The following is a 23,090-nucleotide window of genomic DNA, read 5'->3' as shown; positions in this document are numbered from 1 at the left end:
ATTTTTAAACTTTACATAATTGTATTAGTTTTGCCAAATATCAAAAAGAATCCGCCACAGGTATATATGTGTAATTATTCTTCTGTTTTTCATATACATTCATTTGTATTATATCTTAGATTCTACGTATAAGTGATATCATACAGTATGTCTTTCTCTGTGTCACTAATTTGACCAAGTATAACATTATTTAGGTCTATCCACGTTTCCACAAATGGTAGAATTTAATTCATTTTGTGGTTGAGTAATATTCCATTGTATGTATGTGTATGTGTGTTTGTATACATATATATATGTGTTTCATGTGTACAACATATATATACGTTGTACACATATATATATATACAATATATATATATATGTGGGGGTGGGGTGTGTGCGTATGTATGCCACTTCTTCTTTACCCATTGGTAAGTTGATGGGCATTCAGGTTGCTTTCTAACCTTGACTATTGTAAATAATGCTGCATTGTACATTGGGGCACACAAATCTTTTAAATTAGTATTTTTGTTTTTTCTGTATGTATACCCAGGAGTGCACTTATTAGATCATTTGAAAGTTCTATTTTTCATTTTTTGAGGCCATTCCATACAGTTTTCCGTAGCTGGTTGCACAAATTTACATTTTCATCAGCAGTGTGCAAGGGTTCCCTTATCTCTGCATCCTTTCCAACATTTGTTACTTGTGGACTTTTTGATGACAGTGATTTTGACAGGTGTGAGATGATAGCTCATTGTGGTTTTGATTCGCATTTCGTTAATAATCAGCAATGTTGAACCTCTTTTCATGTGCCTGTTGGCTCTCTGTATGGTTTCCTTAGAAAAATATACATGTCGTCTAACCATTACTTGGTTGTGTTTTTTTTGTTGTTTATATTGAGTTGTATTAGTGTTTATAAATTTCAGATATTAACCCCTTATCAATCATATCATTTGCAAATATTTTTCCCATTCCATAGTTTGCCTTTTCATTTGGTTGATAGCTTCCATTGATGTTAAAAAGGGTTTGTTTCATTTTTTTTTTAAGTTTAATTAGGTCCCTTTAAAAAATTTTTGCTTTCATTTCTTTTACCTTAGGAGACAGATCTAAAAAAAAAAATATTGCTTAGATTTGTGTCAAAGTTCTCTTCTAGGAGTTTCATGGATTTTAGGCCTTACATTTAGGTCTTTATTCTATTTATTTTTTATATTTGGTATGAGACAGTATTCTTAAGCTCATATTTTATATGTAGTTATTCAGTTTTCCCCACACCTCTTGCTGAAAAGGCCATCTTTTCTCCAGTATATATTTTTGCCTCCTTTGTCACAGACTAATTGACCATAGACTAGATTCTCTGGGTTTATTTTGGTGCTCTCTGCTCTGTTCCACTGACCGATAGGTCTGTTTTGTGCCACCATCATGCTCTTTTGATTACTATAGCTTTGTGGTATGGGGAGTTGGAGGTGACATCAACAAAGGTGGTGTTTGTTCTTTTTTCCTTTTTTTCCCCCCTTTATTCTTTTTTCTCAAGATTGTTTGTTCTTTTTTTCTCAAGATTGTTTTGGCAATTTGGGGTCTTTTGTGGTTCCATGTGAATTTTAGGAATGTATGTTGTATCTGGGGAAAATGTTGTGGGTATTTGATAGGGTTTGTATTAAAATTGTAAATTGCTCTGAGTAGTGTGACCATTTTAACAATATTAATTCATCCAATCCTAGAGCACAAGATATTGTTCTATTTCTTTCTATCACTTTAATATCTTTAATCAGTGTTAAGTATTATATCATCTGGAAATAGTGACAGTTTTACTTCTTTCCCCAATTTGGATGCCTTTTATTGCCTTTTCTTATTTGATTGTTGTGGCTAGGATTTCCAGTACTATCTTGGCATAGAAGTGGCAAGACTGCGCATCCTTGTCTTGTTCCTGAATTTAGAGAAAAAGCTTTCAGCTTTTTACTATTGAGTATGATGTCAGCGCAGAGAAGGCAATGGCACCCCACTCCAGTACTCTTGCCTGGAAAATCCCATAGACGGAGTAGCCTGGTGGGCTGCAGTCCATGGGGTCGCTAAGAGTAGGACACGACTGAAGAGACTTAGCAGCAGCAGCATGATGTCAGCAACCCAACTGAACTGAAATGATGATAACTGATGTTAGCTGTGGGTTTGCCATTTGTTTTGTTATTACTCACTCAGTCTTTGTGACTCCATGGGCTGCAGCTTGGCAGGCTTCCCTGTCCTTCACCATCTCCTGCAGCTTGCTCAAACTCATGTCCATCGAGTCAGTGATGCCATGTAACCAGCATGTCCACTGTCGTCCCCTTCTCCTGCCTTCAATCTTTCACAGCACCAGGGTCTTTTCTAATGAGTCAGCACTTCACATCAGATGGCCAAACTATTGGATCTTTGGCATTAGCTGTGGCTTTGTTGTAAGTGACCTTTATTATACTGAAATACATCACCTCTGTACCCACTTTAATGAGTTTTTTTAATCACAAATTGATATTGAATTTTGTCAAATTCTTTTTCTGCATCTATTGAGATGATCATGTAATTTTTACCCTTCCTTTTGTTATTGTGGTGTATCACTTTGATTGGTTTGTGAATGTTGAACCATCTTTATGACTCTGGAATAAGTCTGTGTTGATAAAGGTGTATGATTCTTTTTATATATTCCTGTGTGCAGCTTGCTAATATTTTGTTGGGGATTTTAACATCTATATTTATCAAAGGTATTGGCCTATAATATTCTATTTTGGGGTGGTTTTTTTTTTTTTGGTAGTGTCTTTGCCTGGTTTTGGTATCAAGGTAATGCTGGTATTGTAGAATAAATTTGGGAGTGTTCTTTGTCTTCTTGAATTTTTTGAAATAGTTTGAGGAGATAAATATTAATACTTCTTTATGTGTTTGGTAGTATTCCCTGTGAAGCTGTCTGATTCTGGACTTTACTGTGAATTTTTTTACTTAAAAATTAATTTCACTACAAGTGATCTGTCTGTTCAAATTGCCTATTTCTTCTTGACTCAACCTTGACAGTTGTATGATTCTAGAAATTTGTCCATTTCTTCTAAGTTGTCCAATTTGTTGGCATTTAACTCTTCATAGTATTCTTATGAATTTTTGTATCTCTGTGGTATCAGTTGTTATTTTTCTTCTTTCATTTTTTTAATTTAATTTGGGTTTACTCTCTCTCTCTCTTTTTTTTTTTTTTGGTGAACCTGGCTAAAGGCTTATAAATTTTAATTTTTTTTTGAGAAAAGTTCTTTATAATTGATATTTTCTATTTTAAAAAATCTCAAATTATTTCCTCTCTGATTTTTTATTATTTCCTTCCTTCTGATGACATTGGGCTTTATTTGTTCTTCTTTTTCTCATTGTTTTAGGTGATAGATTAGGTTGTTTACTTGAGATTTTATTGATTGTTGAGGAAAGCCTGTATTGCTATAAACTTCCCTCTCAGAATTGCTTGCTGCATCCCATAAATTTTACAATGTTGTGTTTCCATCTTCATTTGTCTCAAGGTATTTTCTCATGTCTTCTTTGTCTTCACTGACCCTTTCTTATGGCATATTGTTTAGTCTCCACATGTTTGTTCTTTTCCCATTTTTCTTTCTGTTGTAGATTTTTAGTTTTATACTTGATATAATGCTTGACCTAATTTGTATCCTTTTAAATTTGGTGCAACTTGTTTTATGGCCTAGCATATAATCTATCCTGGAGAATGTTCCATGTGCACTTGAAAAGAATGTTTATTCTGCTCCTTTTGGATGTAAAGTCTGTAGATATCTGTTAAGTCTAACTGGCCTATTGTGTCACTTAAGACCACTGTTTTCTTACTGATTTTCTGCTTGGATTTACTTGTACAATCTACTTGTCCATTGATGTAAGTGGGCTGTTAAAGTCCCTTATAATTATTGTCAATTTCTCCTTTTTTGTCTGTTAGTATTTGTTTTATGTATTATATATAGGGGCTCTTGTATTGGGCATATATATAATAATGGTTTTAATATCCTCTTTTTGTACTGATCCCTTTATGATTATGTAATGCATTCCTTTGTCTTTTGTTATAGTTTTGTTTTAAAATCTATTTTGTCTGATAGGAGTATTACTACCTATGTTTTCTTGTCATTTCTCTTTTCATGATATATATTTTTCCACCCCTCAGTTTTAGTCTGTGTGTGTCTTTACCCCTGAAGTAAGTCTCCTGTATGCAGCATATAGAAAGCCCTTGTTTTTTTTTTTTTTTAACTGAATCTTTTGATAAGAACATTTATTCTACTGAAATTTAAAGTAATTATTGATAGATATGTACTTATTTCCATTTATTACTTGTTTTATGGGTGCTTTTGTAGTTCTTCTCTGTTTCTTCCCTTGTGGTTTTGTGATTAGTTTTTCTTTAGTCATATGATTTTTTCCTTTCTTTTTGGTTTTTCTGTATCTATTGTAGGCTTTTGATCTGTGGACTGATAATTAGATCTACCTGTTTTAAATTGGTAGTCATTTAAGTTCAAACACATTCTACTTTTTTTACTCCATTACCCCACATTTATTTTGGATGTTATATTTTATACCTTCATTCTTTTTCCTTAACTATGGATTATAGTTATAGCTGCTTTTAAAATGTTTCTATTTTAATCTATATATTGGTTTATTTAGGTGACTGATTTTAAATTCTTACTATATATTTGCCTTTCTTAGTGGGATTTTCCCTTTCCTATAGATTCTTACTTCTTTTCCATTTAGAGAAGACCCTTCAACATTTTTTTTAACAGAAGGTTTAGTATGATGAATTCTTTTAGTTTCAGCTTGTCTGAGAAGTACTTTATCTCTTCTTCTATTCTAAATGATAATCTTGCTGGGCAGAATATCCTAGTTTGTAGGATTTTCCCTTTCAGCACTTTGAATATATTATGCCATTCCCTCCTGGCCTGCAAAGTTTCTACAGAGAAAACTGGTAGCCTCATGCGGATTCCTTTGTAAATAACTCTTAGTTTTTCTCTTGCTGCCTTTGCTGCTGCTGCTGCTGCTAAGTGGCTTCAGTTGTGTCCGAGTCTGTGTGACCCCATAGACAGCAGCCCACCAGGCTCCCCGGTCCCTGGGATTCTCCAGGCAAGAACACTGGACTGGGTTGCCATTTCTTTCTCCAATGCATGAAAGTGAAAAGTGAAAGGGAAGTCGCTCAGTCGTGTCCAACTCCTAGTGACCCCATGGACTGCAGCCTACCAGGCTCCTCCATCCATGGGATTTTCCAGGCAAGAGTACTGGAGTGGGGTGCCATTGCCTTCTCCCTTTAGTACTCTCCTTTTATCTTTAACTTTTGCCATTTTAATTAGTCTATGTCTTAATGTGGGTCTGTTTGGGCTCATTATGTTTAGGACTTTCTGTGCTTCCTGTAGCTGGATATGTGTTTCCTTCTTCAGGTTTGTGAATTTTTTAGCCATAATGTCCTCATATACATTTTTTATCTGCTTCTCTCTCTCCTCTTTCTGAATCCCCTATAATGCCAATGTTGTACTGCTTAATGTTACCATACAGATCTATTAAATTGCTTTCATTGTAATTTTTTTTTCTTTCTGCTTGTTCTAATTGGATGATTTCTTTTGTTCTATCTTCCAAATCACCTATGCATTTTTTTTCTGAGTCACTTAGTTTGCTATTCATTCCTTCTAGTGTTTTTTTTTTTTTAATTTCAACTATTCAATTGTTCATTTCTGACAGGGTCTCTTTTATAATTTCTAGTTCCTTTTTGAAATAATTTGTGTTTAGATCAATTCTTTTCCCTAATGATCATTTTTATATTATGACAAATTGTTCATTTCTGTTTTATATTTTTTTAGGAATCTTCTCTTGCTCTTTCACTTCAAATTAGTTCCTCTGCCTTTTAATTTTGCTTAACTTTCTTTGCTCCTATGAATTTAGGTGAACAGTTACTCCTATGGTCTCACATTCAATCCATCAGGAAATCTGTTGGCTCTACCTTTAAACTATTTCCAGAATCAGATTATTTCCCACCACCTTCAATGCTGTCATTGGTCTAAACCATCGTGGCCCCTAGCCAAGATTCCTCTAGTAGCTTCCTAATAGTTCTCTGTGCTTTGATCCTTGAAAGTCCCTAACATATATTCCCAGTGTGGAAGCTAGACTTACCCTTTAAAAATACAAATCAGATCAAACCCTCCTCTGATTTCCATCTCATTAAGAATAAAAGCCCAAGTCCTTTAAATGGCTTACAGGGCTTTGTATGAACTGCCACCTGCTTCTTCAGTTTCCTACTCAACTCTGCTTATTTTCTAATCTCATTTCCACCTTGTTCACTCCTCTGCAGTCACCTTGGTCTCTTTCACAATTTCTCAAATATATTTGGCTTACCTCTGTCACAGAGCCTTTCCATTGGCAGTTCCCACTGCCTAGAATACTCTTTATTCCTTGTCAGCATGGCCCACTTCTCCAACTACTTCAAGTCTCTGCTCAAATGGCAGCTCCTCTCTAAGCCCAACCTTGACCACCTTATTTAATATTGTTCTCCTGATTGCTAATTATTTCTTGATTGCATAGTATTTATATTTTTCATCAGAATACATAGCTTAATTATTAATTAAATTTATTACTTATTGTCTTTTCATCCCTACTGGAATGCAGGCTTGTTCTATTTTGTTCAGTGATATTTTCTAATGTATTTAACAGTGACTGGAACATAGTAGACACTCAAAAAGTATGTTTTGAATGACTGAGTGAATGCATGACTCATCTAGGATGTATGTTTCTTTAAGTGTCCTGAACATGTAAATCTTTATCATTGAATTTCTAGTGCCACTTAGTAGGTCTGCTCAAATAATACTTATTGAATGAATGGATGCATTTGACTTGAGTTTCAGTGGATCATTCTTAAGGGGGGGAGAAAACCATGTCAGCTAATAATCAGTTTAGTTTATTTAAAATCACTTGATGTTTATTTTAACAAAAACCTTCTTGGAATTCTAACACTAAAAGGGATGTCATTGAGGCCTCTGTGGTTTTAGTGGCTATGACCTTTACCATGATTCTCAGGATGGGAAGAGGAGTGTGCATAGTGTGGCCTTAATTAATCTAACCCTGAGGCTGGGGTGTTGTGCTGACAGAAAAATCAGGAAACCTTACAGACCAGCTTCCCTAAAATAACCTTGCAATTGTTCCTAAGTACACCAGAAACTCTAATTTGGGCAGTTTCGGCTCCTCTCAATTGACTCAGAGTGCTTTTAGCTAGCATCAAATGCTTAACAAATCCAAAAGTTTCCCACGAGAACCTTCTATTAATTTTGTTCTCTGCCAAGCTACAGAAAAGGAAGGTCTGTGTTTTGCAAATACAGAAAATAGCTTTAACTATACTTTATTTTTGCAGACTCATGGGTGAATTTTCCAATGAAGCACCAGTCTATGTGATCTGATTTTTGATCAAAACATAATGTCTAACAGGTGGGCTATTTTGGACTCAATCTTTGCCAGGTGGTGCAAAATAATGACAAATGATCATAGTGCCTATGTATAAATGATCACAGGTCACTCTGCTTGACCTACAGTTCAAACCAGCCTTCATAGAAACCTATTTCCAAACTACACCCACTGCTATGATTGAGAGTGGGTATTTTCAAAATTGCTCAGCTCAGCAAACTTGTTGCTCTGGAATTACTTTGAATTGTAGCTTGACTGACAAGCTTATAGAATAGGGATTTGGTATCTGAGTAAGTAAATAACTCCACCAGGTTCATGCATAGACTCTTAAGCTTGACTTTTTTTTTTAGCACTAGTGGATACATCACCATAAATGTCTTATAAAAGAGATACTAACTTTAACCCCTAAAAAGTAGTGCTAAAAACCATTATCTTCAAATCCATTCTGCAAAGTAGTTTCTAACCCAAGTTCATTAGCTATAAATATTTAGGAATGAAAAATCACAAATTTCTTTTGGAATCATTAAAGGAAAATTATCAACATTTAAAATAGATATGATTCTTTCCAACATTGTATAATAGTATCTTTTCTTACATTCATTTGTAGAAAGCTTAGTGATGTCCTTAATTGTGGTTGTTATCTATCAGCATAAGTGGTTAATAGGTTTGTTTTCCCTTTTGCCTTAATAGTTTTTGATAATCTATTTCTGCTTTAATATCTTATTTGATTTCCCAGAATCATATTGTCTGTTAGTTTCAAAACTACTTTTGATAGTGTACTGGGTATACAATAATAGAAATTAATGCATTAAACATACTATATATCTTCACTTCAGTTTCCTCCTGGGAAAATACAGCAAAATCTTTACTTTCATAACTAAAAATATATTTTGTGTGTATATATATATATATGGTATGATAAATTAAAAATGAAAAACACTCATTTCAAGAAACATTTTTTCCATACTGTCTACATGCAAAGAATTGTACTGTAAGATAGGGTTTGATAATAATAAAGGCAAATCTAGACTAGGAGAGAGAGACTCCCATTGGCAGTTGTAAAACAATGAAGTGATGATCCTATTTATATGAAATATCCAGTGTCAGCAAATTCATAAAGACAGAAAGCAGATTAGTGGTTGCCAGGGTCTGTGGACAGAGGAAATAGGGACTGACTGCTTGATGGGTATGGGGTTTCCTTTTGGTGTGATAACACTTTTCTGGAACTAGAAAGTGGTGATGGTTGCACAAAAGTGTAATATATTAAATGTTACCATTTAATTAAATTAATGGTGAATTTTATGTTATATGCATTTTACTACAGGGAGAGAAAAGTAACAAATAATTCTTTAAAGTTTAACTACAGATAAATGTTATCAAGGAAAGAAAATGTATAATCAAAAGCCTTGGCCTAACTGAATGTTTTGGGTGAAGATCAGGGAAGATTTCCAGAGGAAGGAACCACTGATCTGATGAATAGTAGCTAAATGGGAAGTAGGGCAAGGAGATGGGAAGGACATTGAACTTTCCAGGAGGAAGGCAAGGTGTGTGTAAAAAGTGGATGGCAGTGAAAGAGGAGAAGGTGGTTTATGATAAGGCTTGAAAAGGCAGGGAACATATGTTATGAAGCATTTGAAGAATTTGGTGGCCCTGGATGGAGGAAGATGGGATGAGATGAAGAGACTGAAATATGATAGATCTTCTAGGTAGTTACTGCTATGGACAAAGCATACATTAGGGAGAATAAGTATATATATTTATTTATATAAATATATATTTATATAACTATATAAAAGTGTGAAGGGCATTAAAAAGGTTTATGAGACAGTTTGATATTGAAATATACCTAGGATTATAGAGGATGGAGGGGGAGAGAGGGATAGAAAGAGATGGAGAGAGGGAGAAAGAGGTGGAGAGATGGAGAAAGAGGAAGAAAAAGAGAATGGAGGGGAGCAGGACAAGCCTCTCCCTCAGCCTTCTGGCTAGCAGATCTGTGTGATTAATAGAGCCACTCTGAGACAGGAAGTGCTCCAAAGGCACCTTTTGAATATAAAGCGAGAAGTTGCAAAAGGAAAGATTAGCAGTGGAAGTGGGTTACATGACCCAAATGGGAATCTTGACACAGACTTGTCTTCAGTGACTCTTGCTTAATAATTTTTCCAGTGCTTTTTTGAGTTGTACTTGGTAGTTAACAGTAGGTCCATGCTGCACTGACAGCTACATATTTTTGTAACTCACTAAAATATATATTAACTGTCTAGGAAAGGATGCATAGTTCTGTTATCCTTAGCCAATCTTTATTATTTTTTTAAAGTTACAAGTATAACACAAAAATAAAAGGGAAAAGGAAGATATCAGTTATTGAGTTTCTACTCTGCATCAAGTACTATGCTAGGCACGTATTACAGATATTATTATATTTTATTTTTAAATGACCCGATAGATTAGATCTTTCCCCCTAATTTAAAGACAAGGAAACAAAGGCTTTGACTAAATAAGTAAGCTATTTATAAATACTACAAATACTAATATATTACAAATATGGATAACAAGCAGGAAAGGTAGGATTTAAAATCAAGTCTCTGGCTGTCTGCCAAAATTTACAGTCATTCAACCATTTTCCTGACTTCAATCATTTGTATGTAATTTTCAATATCTTTACTCCATATACGTAACTCTTATGCTAGTATTTTAAAAGATATTTTACTTTGAACTGACTCATTTTTTAGTCACATAAAGAAGTTTTATAAGGACACTTTATATTTCTATCATGAACAGAAAATCAGTGCAGCACAAAGGCAATCATAAAAGGCAAAATGCAAACATACAATTAGACAAAGCAACATTACTAAATTCCAGCTACATGCTGTTCCTTTCCGTTGAGGTTCTGAACTTGATATCTTTTCTCTTTCTGAGTTAAAGAGAGGACTTAGGAAATTCTAGAGAGGAGGACAAGTTACATAACAGAAAGATGGCCCCTGATCATTATTTAAAGAGAAAAGAAAAAGAAATGATTTTCTCACTGTGTGATTCAATGTTATTTACTGCTGTGAACTATATGAAGCAATTCTGTATGCTACTGGCATCAAATGTGCCATGGTCAGGAGACCACTGAACTTTACCACACTACTTCTATTAACTGAGACATCCACACTTTAAAATTTCTCTCAATACTGATCCAACCCTCATTTGTACTCAAGATCATGGCACCCAGAGAGCATGCAGCAGTTACCTCCTTTAAGGGAGCCATTCTGAACAGGGTCTAATGTATTCCCTCATGTTTGGGTAGACCACAGGCTACACAGCATAAAAGAGAAAGATTAGGCAACTGAGATTTCAGCCTTTTACAAAATATAGTTCAAGATGGGGCATCTTCAAAGCTTATTTTAAAAAATAATTTTTCATCATTTGGGAGACCATCACATGACCATAAATGAAATTATAAAACTTCAGTGATCCTGAGAGAATCATGTCCTAGAGTCCAGGAAGATGAGTCTACAAGATGGGTCAAAGCTACAGAGGAGGGACTTTGGCCCAACTGAAGAAGGAAAGAAACAAACCTACCAAACTTGGCATTCAGCAAAGGGAGAGGGAAAAGCAACAAGTGCCTTTTGAAGGAAAAACAGATGGAAGGAAAATTAAGCAAAGTTAAAAAACATCATTGTGGTCTGTTCACAAAAACCAACAGAGCTGTGGTTTCTCTGGAGCCAGAACTTTGAAAGGTAAGGAAAATAGAGATCATATTACAGGGTACTCAAGGGTTTAATGTGCACAGCAAGGATTCTAATGAAGGTCTGGCTAATTCCCTCTCTGTCTCAGGGATGAGCAAGGGGACTGAGAGGTACCTACACCTATAGCAACATGTATTAACCCAAATGGAATGATTTACTGTTACCATATTTGAGCTGGCTTTGAGTGCAGGAGAGGAAAAAAAAGATGAAGGAAAACAAGCTTACCCATAAAAAGAAATTGTAGAACTCTATGTCCCAACAAGTAAAAATGTTAACATTGCTTTTTTTATAGCCCAATAAATGTTCTTTCATAAAAATTGTTTAAAACACACTCCCTGTATCTCTCTATTAAATTGAAAAGATATTGATCAGAAAGAGGATTTAATCAGGAAAGAGGGTTCCCTAAACATATATTGACTACTTTTTAAACTTCATAATCTAGTAAAATTAGTATTTTGATAACATGTAATAGAAATTAAACTAGAGAAATTAGGTACCTGTCTAAAGACACACAGTTTGAGAGGCTGAAATCAGGGTTAAAACCTTGAATCGAAGGCATTTACTCTTTCTTTTTTTTTAAATTTTATTTTATTTTTAAACTTTACAATATTGTATTAGTTTTGCCAAATATCGAAATGAATCCGCCACAGGTATACCTGTGTTTCCCATCCTGAACCCTCCTCCCTCCTCCCTCCCCAGCGACCTTTTTCTGATCTTAATTTATGTTAGTTACCTATGTTCTCTGTGTCCATGGCACCTTCTGTATATCTTTATCACAACATTTAAAATACTTAATCACTGATTTACCATTTTTTCCTCCAAACTGGATAGTGAGCCTCTTATACACAAGGGTCCTGTCTTATATATTGTGTTTCCATTGGCCAACATAGTTTTCAGAACTAAGAAGATGCTCAAAAATATTTGTCAAAATGAACAAATCAGTGAGTTGCAAATCCATCTAGGTCTAGATGGATGGATTTCATTAAAGAACGGATTTCATTAAAAAGTTAGGTATTCTATAAAATGCATACTTATGGTTTCCAAAGGGGAAAATGAGGGGATAAATTAGTAGGAAGGGATTAACAGATATACACCACTATATATGAAATAGGTACAGCAATAACCTATAATGAAAAGAATCTGAAAAAAAAATGTATAACAATTACTTTGCTATACTTTGGAAACTAATACAATATTGTAAATTAACTAGACTTCAAAAAGAAATGCATGCATTCTGAAAAGCTAAAATCTTGCCTTCATCCTTAACATCTGTTCCCACTCTGGTCTTCCTCCATTACAATAAGTGATTTAATTGAAGAAGCTGCTTAGGCCAGAAACTTAGGATTCAGCCTTCACTTATCATTTACTCATCTCTAATTCATTATCAAACCACATATAACTTACATTGCAAATAACACTTTTATTCATCAACTTTTCTCCATTTCCATTTTCAACATTGTTGTATCTGCTATTATCTCATTTCTTCATTGCTGCACTTGCTTCATATATTTTCTCCTTCCAATCATTATTCATTCCTCACCCTAATCCATACTACACAGTGTAGCAAGACAGATTTCTTTCAAAATATAAATCAGATCATGTCATTCCCCTGCATAAAACTCTTTTTCCATTGGCTTAAAATAAACATTGACTTAAATACCTAATCATATTCTACATGGAATCACCGATCCAATGGACATGAATTTGGATTTATTTGTGTCCATGAGAAAGTGGAGGACAGAGAAGCCTTGCATCCTGCAGTCCATGGGGCTGCAAAGAGTCAAATGTGACTTAGTGCCTGACCAACAACACACTCTACATGCCTACTCTAAACTCTTCTTGTCCAGCTCTCCTCTCTGATCACTGGGCTCTATCACTTTGGCCTTCCTGAAGTTCCTTCACCACATGAAACTCTTTTACCCTAGATCTTCCTACTTGCAGGTCTAACTCTTCAGATGAGTCTTTGACTCATACTTCTCCTGTCTCTCATGTCACTCTTGAATGTTTTTTAAAAGAGAACTTCCTTTCCCTGAACACTCAGCTTGCAGCCATTGCTCCCAAACCCTGGAAATTCTCTCAGGGCACTTTGCCCTTTTTATTTCCCTAGCACTTGTCTATACATGTAGACGTACTTCTTTTGAGTTTTGACTAGGTCGCAATCTCTACACAGATAAGAGACAATGTTTGTTATCTATAACATTCTATACCCTCTTATCACCATGCCTTCACATTCAGATTAGTTCAGTTGCTCAGTTGTGTCTGACTCTTTGTGACCCCGTGGACTGCAGGACGCCAGGCTTCCCTGTTCATCACCAACTCCCAGAGCTTGTTCAAACACATGTCCATAGAGTCAATAATGCCATCCAACCATCTCATCCTCTGTCATCCCCTTCTCATCCTGCCTGCAATCTTTCCCAGCACCAGGGTCTTTTCCAATGAGTCAGTTCTTCACATCAGGTGGCCAAAGTATTGGAGCTTCAGCATCAGTCCTTCTAATGAATATCAATGACTGATTTCCTTTAGGGTTGACTGATTTGATCTCCTTGCAGTGCAAGGGACTCTCAGGAGTCTTCTCCAACACCACAGTTCAAAAGCATCAATATGTTATAAACATATGTTCATAGGATAGCTAAATCTCAACTTATTTGCTCACCTATAAAAGGGAAACAGTTATATATACCTTACAAGCTTTTGGCAATTATTAATAAATTAGTTAATTGAATATTATGGCTCTGTATAGGGATAAGTCATTCTCAGTTCAGTTCAGTTCAGTCGCTCAGTCATCTGACTCTTTGTGACCCCATGAACTGCAGCACACCAGGCTTCCCTGTCCAGCATCAACTACCAAAGTCCGCCCAAACCCATGTCCATTGAGTCGGTGATGCCATCCAACCATCTCATCCTCTGTTGTCCCCTTCTCCTCCTGCCCTCAATCTTTCCCAGCATCAGGGTCTTTTCAAATGAGTCAGCTCTTCGCAGGAGGTGGCCAAAGTATTGGGATTTCAGCTTCAAAATCAGTCCTTCCAATGAATACCCAGGACTGATTTCCTTTAGGATGGACTGGTTGGATCTCCTTGCAGTCCAAGGGACTCTCAAGAGTCTTCTCGAACACCACAGTTAAAAAGCATCAATTCTTTGGCACTCAGCTTTCTTTCTAGTCCAACTCTCACATTAATACATGACTACTGGAAAAACCATAGCCTTGACTAGATGGACTTTTGTTGACAAAGTAATGTTTCTTCTTTTTAATATGTTGTCTAGGTCATAGCTTTCCTTCCAAGGAGTAAGCGTCTTTTAATTTCATGGCTGCAATTACCATCTGCAGTGATTTTGGAGCCCCCAAAAATAGTCAACCACTGTTTCCACTGTTTCCTCATCTATTTGCCATGAAGTGATGGACATTCTAGTGAGATCAATAAAAGCAGTATCTCACACATTTAGAGAAAAAAACTATGGTTTGATTAAGTATATTTCTATGATGATGTCTCAAGGTCAAAAATAGAATCCAGAACAGAAGTTCTAGGAAAGCAGTCTTCTTATCACTATAGACTAAGAACTTTTAAAGCCTTAAGTATCACCCAACAATAGACTACACTGACACCAAAGTAGTAAGTTCTCCAACAGTAGCAGAGGATATTGCTAATGTATAGAGACTAGATTAGACAACTCATATGCTTTTTGCAAACTCAGAAATTCTCTAATTATATAGAGCAGCAACAAGGACAAAACAACCAAAAGAACCCACAGGTTTGCACATGAAACACAAAAGGGAGTGTTGTTCCATAGGACAGAAGGGATGGAAATAATCTGCTTTAAAATTGTCTAAGGCAAATCTGAGTGAGATATTGTTTTCAGTTAGCAGGTCTTCAAAATACAGCTCTATGGATACAGCTTGAAGATGATTCTCTTTCTTCCTTAGGGTCACAAAGATAAAAGAATGAATGGTCTCTTAAGTCTTAGATTGGAAGCCTGTGGTGAAGGAGACATGTTCAAGTAACTTTTTATACAGCCCTTATAATTGTTTACATGGTGAGTGCATTAAAGAACCAAGAGAAAGCACCATTTTTTCCAAAGTGATCTAGAATAAAACTTAAGTAAAAACTCGAGAAAAAGGCAAACATTTCATCCTTCCAGAAGGACACACAAACATAGACAACAACACCTAGAAAAGAAATCAAGTGCCTGAATCCCTAGTTCATGTCCAAGAAGTCAGATCTCAGTCACCATATCACAATGTCCCAGTATAATTCAGTCAAGGTATACCACAAGGGGTTGGCTAGTGATGCCTCAATATAAGAGTGTGAACCACTTATTTATGTTAATTTGCCAGCATGTCAAAAAGCACCTTATTCTGTTTAGAATAGTTTATGTTCTCATGCTTTCTTGCCAGATGCCTTTGGAGCAAGTGCTTTCTGGGCTGGAGCTTTCTGACCCTTCTGAGCTTTTGGAGAAGGTGCTACATTCTGACCTGCAGCTTTCTGGGCAGGAACCTCCTGGGCTGATGCCTTCTTACCCGCAATGGTCATCTTTTTTTTTCTCTTTTTGCTGGAACACTGGCAGTGGCAACAGCTTCTGCAGCTGTCCCCTTAACAGTAAGTGCTTTTTTGGGAGAAGCTTTTAAGAGAGCTGCCTTTTCAAGTTTCTTAACTTCAAACTTGATGAGTCTTGCCTTTGTGACTTTTTTTTTTTTTAATTTTATAGTCAAATATATTTTATTTATTTTTTTACTTTACAATATTGTATTGGTTTTGCCATACATCAACATGAATCTGCCACAGGTATACACATGTTCCCCATCCTGAACCCCCCTTCCTCCTCCCTCCCCATACCATCCCTCTGGGTCATCTCAGTGCACCAGCCCCAATCATCCAGTATCATGCATTGAACTTGGACTGGCGATTTGTTTCATGTATGATATTATACATGTTTCAATGCCTTTGTGACTTTTTAACAATTGAAATCTGTCATCCTGGATTTCTTTTTTCTGGCTTCAATCTTCTTGACCCACCTTGTGGCCGCTCACTTTGCAGGGATATCTGCCTTCTCCTAGGCTTTTCCAACATAATTCTGGTGAGCACTGTGTGGGAACTTGAAGAGGAAATCAGTGAGCTGATATATTTGAAAGGCATAGCCTGTCTCCATCGGTTCAGTTCAATTCAGTTCAGTCGCACAGTCATGTCCAACTCTTTGAGACCCCATGAATTGCAGCACACCAGGCCTCCCTGTCCATCACCAGCTTCCGGAGTTCACACAAACTCATGTCCATTGAGTTGGTGATGCCACCCAGCCATCTCATCCTCTGTCATCCCTTTCTCCTCCTGCCCCCAATCCCTCTCAGCATCAGAGTCTTTTCCAATGAGTCAACTCTTTGCATAAGGTGGCCAAAGTATTGGAGTTTCAGCTTCAGCATCAGTCCTTCCAAAGAACACCCAGGACTGATCTCCTTTAGAATGGACTGTTTGGATCTCTGTACAGTCCAGGGGACTCTCAAGAGTCTTATCCAACACTACAGTTCAAAAGCATCAATTCTTTGGTGCTCAGCTTTCCTCACAGTCCAACTCTCACATCCATACATGACCACAGGAAAAACCATAGCCTTGACTAGACGGACCTTTGTTGGCAAAGTTATGTCTCTGCTTTTGAATATGCTATCTAGGTTGGTCATAACTTTCCTTCCAAGGAGTAGGTGTCTTTTAATTTCATGGCTGCAATCACCATCTGCAATGATTTTGGAGCCCCCCAAAATAAAGTCTGACACTGTTTCCACTGTTTCCCCATCTATTTCCCATGAAATGATGGGACCAGATGCCATGATCTGGTTTGTTTTGTTTTCTGAATGTTGAACTTTAAGCCAACTTTTTCACTCTCCACTTTCACTTTCATCAAGAGGCTTTTAAGTTCCTCTTCACTTTCTGCCATAAGGGTTGGTGTCATCTGCATATCTGAGGTTATTGATATTTCTCCCAGCAACCTTGATTCCAGCTTGTGCTTCTTCCAGTCCAGTGTTTCTCATGATGTACTCTGCATATAAGTTAAATAAGCAGGGTGACAATATACAGCCTTGACGTACTCCTTTTCCTATTTGGAACCAGTCTGTTGTTCCATGTCCCGTTCTAACTGTTGCTTCCTGACCTGCATATAGGTTTCTCAAGAGGCAGGTCAGGTGGTCTGGTATTCCCATCTCTTTCAGAACTTTCCACAGTTTATTGTGATTCACACAGTCAAAGGCTTTGGCATAGTCAATAAGGCAGAAATAAATGTTTTTTCTGGCACTCTCTTGCTTTTTTGATGATCCAGCGGATGTTGGCAATTTGATCTCTGGTTCCTCTGACTTTTCTAAAACCAGCTTGAACATCTGGAAGTTCACAGTTCACGTATTGCTGAAGCCCGGCTTGGAGAATTTTGAGCATTACTTTCCTAGCGTGTGAGATGAGTGCAATTGTGCGGTAGTTGAGCATTCTTTGGCATTGCCTTTCTTTGGGATTGGAATAAAAACTAACCTTTTCCAGTCCTGTGGCCACTGCTGAGTTTTCCAAATTTGCTGGCATATTGAATACAGTACTTTCACAGCATCATCCTTCAGGATTTGAAATAGCTCAACTGGAATTCCATCACCTCCACTAGCTTTGTTCATAGTGATGCTTCCTAAGGCCCACTTGACTTCACATTCCAGGATGTCTGGCTCTAGGTGAGTGATCACACCATCGTGATTACCTTGGTTGTGAAGATCTTATTTGTATAGTTCTTCTATGTATTCTTGCTACCTCTTCTTAATATCTTCTGCTTCTGTTAGGTCCATACCATTTCTGTCCTTTATCAAGCCCATCTTTGCATGAAATGTTCCCTTGGTATCTCTAATTTACTTGAAGAGATCTCTAGTCTTTCCCATTCTGTTGTTTTCCTCTATTTCTTTGCATTGATCGCTGAGGAAGGCTTTCTTATCTCTCCTTGCTCCATACTTGAGTACAAAGTCCATCCACCAAAGTCCTGTTCTGATTATCAATGTCTACAATCATGACCAGCTTCTGGGCACAAGACTCCAAGGAGGTGTAGGTCACCCAGCCAACCTCTATGAAGTGCCTGAACACCATGTTGGTGGCGTTTGGCAAGAGGGAACAACTTATTTTTAAAAGGCTCCTAAGCTGGACTCGTCTGTAGAGAGGCCTGCTGACCTCAAACTCACCTTAAAACAGTGCTCAAACAGAGGAAACTACACTGCACTAGAATGAGAAGAAGATGGCATCAGAAGCAGATAGCTTGCCTAAGATGCTGATCTGAATTTTATGATCATTTATAATGTTTTCTTGATTCCTTGGACCTATGCCTATCAGTCACATATTTTCTATTGTGGACATGATTCTATGCTAGTTTAAAACTCAATCCAATTATTTGGTTTTGGCCAATTACCTGTGCCTAGTACTTCTAGGTTCCCTGTTCTCTAGGTGGATTTCTGTTCTCTGGGCTCTGATTGGATACCTCCTAGGAAATTTATTTTCGATGAGTGGTCAGTAGCAGTTTGTGTGTGTGTGTGTGTGCCTTCTGTTGGGTTGGAGGATGTAATTGACCATATCTAAGCCTTATTGAAGAGGAACTAAAAAGCCTCTTGATGAAAGTGAAAGTGAAGAGTGAAAAAGTTGGCTTAAAGCTCAACATTCAGAAACCGAAGATCATGGCATCTGGTCCCAACACGTCATGGGAAATAGATGGGGAAACAGTGGAAACAGTGTCAGACTTTATTTTGGGGGGCTCCAAAATCACTGCAGATGGTGATTGCAGGCACGAAATTAAAAGACACCTACTCCTTGGAAGGAAAGTTATGACCAACCTAGATAGCATATTCAAAAGCAGAGACATTACTTTGCCAACAAAGGTTCGTCTAGTCAAGGCTATGGTTTTTCCTGTGGTCATGTATGGATGTGAGAGTTGGACTGTGAGGAAAGCTGAGCACCGAAGAATTGATGCTTTTGAACTGTAGTGTTGGAGAAGACTCTTGAGAGTCCCTTGGACTGCAAGGAGATCCAACCAGTCCATTCTGAAGGAGCTCAGCCCTGGGATTTCTTTGGAAGGACTGATGCTGAAGCTGAAACTCCAGTACTTTGGCCACCTCATGCGAAGAGTTGACTCATTGGAAAAGACTCTGATGCTGAGAGGGATTGGGGGCAGGAGGAGAAAGGGATGACAGAGGATGAGATGGCTGGGTGGCATCACTGACTAGATGGATGTGAGTCTGAGTGAATTCCGGGAGTCGGTGATGGACAGGGAGGCCTGGCGTGCTGTGATTCATGGGGTCGCAAAGAGTTGGGCACGACTGAGCGACTAAACTGAACTGAACTGAAGCCTTAACAACTTTCATAACCTTTAAATGATAGTAATCGGGCTATTAGCCTATTGAATTCTGTCTCTATGATAAGAAAGGCAGTGCTACACAACTGCAAGGCCCTTGACACCTTATAGCATTCCAGGGAGATGTCTGTGCTACAATTCAAACTGAATGCTGTATTTTCATACCTGATGAATCCTTTAACGTGACACATTTGAACCACATGAAAAATGAGATTTCTGCTTTAAGTGATTCATTCCCTAGTCTTCATGATCTTAAAAAACAAACAAACAAACAAACAAAAAACTGGTGTGGGAGGCTCATGGCTAAAATATTTACTTTTAATTCCACTGATGTTATTAACTATACCATTTGTATTTTGCTTGTTTCACAAGATTATTTCTTGTATTACCAAGTATATGACTGAGCCTCCAATGGAAATGATGACTATACTTGAAGCAGTTGATTAAAGTATAGCTTGATATATGATCAATGATTATAACAGTGTAACTCTAGGTATGGAAAGACCCAATGAGAAGGAATACTTTCCTGGACCATAACTAGAAGACAGGTATCCAGAGATCTTTGACTATTAAGACCTAGTCCAGTAATAGCACATTGAATGTCTTATCAAAAACCTTCTTCAGAACTGGGAATGAGCCTTCCCAGCAACACTGGACAAAATGGTGGGAAATGGCCCCCAATGTATGGTTGGATTTATGACAACAAGGGGGCCATGTCAACTACAAATTGGCACTTACCAAGAGCAGTGCCAATGACTGAACAACAAAGCCATTTGCCATCTGCCTCTACAGAGATTGAACCCCATGTTGCTATAGCTGTTGACCTTCAACACCCCCTGAGGGAGTTCAGGGTGGAGTGAGGCACTCTGAGCTCCAGGGAATCTGGGGGGACAGGACTTTAGATAGTTGGATGTTTTTAGGAAAGATTTTATAATCTCAATGCTTGCATCCCTTCCTATCTACAGAAGCACTAAATCCCTTCATGGTGTTATCAGATCCTCATGACTAACAAAAACCTTTGTAAAATGGGTGCTTCATGGTATTGTACTCCCCCTTCAACAAAACCTTATATATTGACTTTCCCCCACTGCAGCTTTGGAGCAGTCTCTTAGAGCTATCTGAGATGCTGTCTCCCGGGCTGCAGTCCTCATTTTCCTCCAAATAAAATTTAACTCACAACTCAAAACAAATAATAAATAAAAATAAAAGGAATGCTGCTGAATGGTGTGTGCTTAGTTGTTCAGTCATGTCCAACTCTTTGTGACCACGTGGACTATAGCCCACCAGGCTCTTCTGTCCATGGGGTTCTTCAGGCAAGAATATTGGAGTAGATTGCCACATCCTCCTCCAGGGACCTTCCCAACCAGGGAGTTCAAAAGGGAGGAAATATATGTATGGCTGATTCATTTTGCTGTACAGTAGAAATTAACAAAACATTGTCAAGCAACTCAGTTCAGTTCAGTCACTCAGTCATGTCCGACTCTTCGCAACCCCATGAACCACAGCACGCCAGGCCTCCCTGTCCATCACCAACTGCTGGAGTCTGCTCAAACCCATGTCCATTGAGTTGGTGATGCCATCCAATCATCTCATCCTCTGTCATCCCCGTATCCTCCTGCCCTCAATCTTTCCCAGCATCAAGGTCTTCTCAAATGAGTCAGCTCTTCGCATCAGGTGGCCAAAGTATTGGTGTTTCAGCTTCAACATCAGTCCTTCCAATGAACACCCAGGACTGATCTTCTTTAGGATGGACTGGTTGGATCTCCTTGCAGTCCAAGGGATTCTCAAGAGTCTTCTCCAACACCACAGTTCAAAAGCATCAATTCTTCAGCACTCAGCTTTCTTCACAGTCCAACTCTTACATCCATACATGACCACTGGAAAAACCATAGCCTTGACTATACAGACCTTTGTTGACAAAGTAATGTCTCTGCTTTTGAATATGCTGTCTAGGTTGGTCATAACTTTCCTTCCAAGGAGTAAGCATCTTTTAATTTTAAGCAACTATACTCCAATAAAATTTAATTTAAAAAAATTAACACTACTGGAAGAATTCTACCCTTGGGTGTTAGTTCAGCCTGAAGATCTTTGTTTGTTTGTTTTTTAACTTTAGGCTATACCATGTGGCATGCAGGATCCTAGTTCCCTGACCAGGGATCAAACCTGCACCCCTGCAGCACAAGCACACAGTCCCAACCATTGGACCACCCAGGAAATCCCAAGTCTGAGGATTTTAGATGCTCATCATACCTCCCTCACAGTGCTGTCTGAGAATTAGATCTAAAAGTAAAGAAGCTTCTGCCAGGTCTTTGCAAGAGTAGGCAGGACTCACTAAAGGAGAGAGAGACTGTCAAAATCTCTCATTTCTTAGAGATCTATCAGGCACATTCTGAAGTCCTGTTGGAACATGGTGGTGTCTGCTATTGGTATCTTTTATCTTTTGCCTATCTTCCCTGCTTCATTCTACCATATTCTGAATTTTGTTCAGAGAACTTCTCAAACTTTACTAAGGCCATTTGAAGTGGTGTAATGGAGAACAGAGGTAAGGGGCTGCATTGGGGGGCATGGTTTTTCTGCCTATGCTGCTGCTTATATAGGGGGTACCGCACCATCTCAAGGGGAAGTAAAGTCCAGGAGTTTCAGGTGAGGACTACTTCCAAACAAGCAGGGGCTTCCAGTGGTGGGAGACCAAATGTGGGAGACCATCCATAATAATAAGCCAAGTGGTACTCTGAAGAAGATGACCCTGGAAGTGAGAGAAGCGTGGAAGGCTATCACTTAGATAACAATATATCAAGATGGAGTCAGGTTAACTCTGTAAAAATACCTCTCTATGTACCTTACAGAATGCTTTTTTTGAGTGGAAGGGAAAGACATGGCATTATAGCTATGGTATGTGAAGGCGAGGGAGGAAGCGATGTCGAATGCAGAACCTACAGACAAACGTTCTCTCAGTGGATGCTCAGCACAGGGGAGAACACCAGGCTGTGAGCTTCATCTTCTATGCATGTCTCAACAGAATTTAATTATATTAATTAAAAACAATTAGATGAGAAATAGTTATGGGATGATAGATATGATGGAAACAGTATGAGCTTTGGACTCAAATGTTCTGAGTCTCAGCCTTGGTTTTTAAACATATTCTTTATTTTATTTTTTATAGAGGTTAGTTGAATTATAGTGTGTCAGTTTCAAGTGTACAGCAAAGTGATTCAGTTCTCTCTCTATATATATATTATATACATATATTCTTTTTCAGATTATTTTCCATTATAGGTTGTGGTTATTATAAGATTTTAAGTATTGTTCCCTGCACTACACAACAGGTCCTTCCAGTTTACCTATTTTATAGATAGTAGTGATATATCTCTCTCTATCTATCTATCTATATATATATAGATATAGATAGATATATATATATCTATCTATAGATTCATGGGGTCGATTACACCATTATACCACTTCAAACGGCAATCCATGGGGTCTCAAAGAGTTGGACACGACTGAGCAACTGAACTGAACTGAACTGAACTGAGGAGGTAGACTGTGTAAGGTACCCAGAGGAACTGGAGGCAGCTCATGGTATCTTTAGTGAAGACCATGCTGTGGAAG

General features: G+C 37.7%; 1 long non-coding RNA gene and 1 pseudogene across 1 annotated transcript in view; one reads left to right on the top strand and one right to left on the bottom strand.

Annotated features, from left to right (window-relative positions):
- The first annotated feature begins 2,238 nt into the window (after window positions 1–2,238).
- Window positions 2,239–23,090, top strand: part of LOC147375418 (uncharacterized) — a 61,119-nt gene continuing 40,267 nt past the window's right edge. Inside the window, exon 1 of the long non-coding RNA XR_015161545.1 lies at window positions 2,239–2,405. This is a non-coding gene — a long non-coding RNA (uncharacterized LOC147375418). The remainder of the gene's footprint in view (window positions 2,406–23,090) is intronic.
- Window positions 15,509–18,226, bottom strand: LOC147375419 (large ribosomal subunit protein eL14 pseudogene; annotated as a pseudogene).

The sequence above is a fragment of the Bos grunniens genome, chromosome 3 (assembly GCF_055505025.1).
Source record: "Bos grunniens cultivar Pamir isolate PY7600 chromosome 3, Bosgru_T2T1.0, whole genome shotgun sequence".
NCBI classification, from domain to species: domain Eukaryota; kingdom Metazoa; phylum Chordata; class Mammalia; order Artiodactyla; family Bovidae; genus Bos; species Bos grunniens.
The sequence above is the reverse complement of the archived record's forward strand: the minus strand, read 5'-3'. Positions and strand labels throughout refer to the sequence as shown.